The sequence below is a fragment of the Triticum aestivum genome, chromosome 5B (genome assembly GCF_018294505.1).
Source record: "Triticum aestivum cultivar Chinese Spring chromosome 5B, IWGSC CS RefSeq v2.1, whole genome shotgun sequence".
Taxonomy (NCBI): domain Eukaryota; kingdom Viridiplantae; phylum Streptophyta; class Magnoliopsida; order Poales; family Poaceae; genus Triticum; species Triticum aestivum.
Window position 1 is genome coordinate 435,962,271 of NC_057807.1, and position 599 is coordinate 435,962,869.

Consider the following 599-nt stretch of genomic DNA (forward strand, 5'->3'; position numbering starts at 1 on the left):
CATTTTGCCATGTCATCATGTGCATCTCATTTTGCATATGTGTTCGTCTCATGCATCTGAGCAATTCCTCATTGTCCGCTTTGCAATCTGGCACTCCTATGTCCTCCGGCGTCACCCTTTCATCTCTTTTTGTGAGCGGGTGTTAAACATTCTCGGAATGGACCGAGGTTTGCCAAGCGGCCTTGGTACACCACCGGTAGACCGCCTGTCAAGTTTCGTTCCATTTGGAGGTCGTTTAATACTCCAACGATTAACCGGGTAACCGCAAAGCCCTCTTTATGTTGCAGCCCAACACCCCTCCAAAGTGGCCCAAAAACCCATCCAAACCCTCTCCATGCTCTAGGTCGTTCGATCATGATCGTGTGGGCGAAAACCACTCCTCATTTGGACTCTCCTAGCTCCCTCTACCTATAAATCTGTGCCCCTCCCCGAAATTTCGCGGATGAAACCCTAACCTCCTCTCCCTCCACGCTGCCGGACGTATCCACCGCCGCCTCCGTGCCCAATGGGACGCCGCCACATCAGCGCCAGCGCCCCCGCCGCCGAAGCCCGCCGGGGCCCGAGGCCGGCCCATCCCGCGCCGCCGCCCGGCCCGCGCG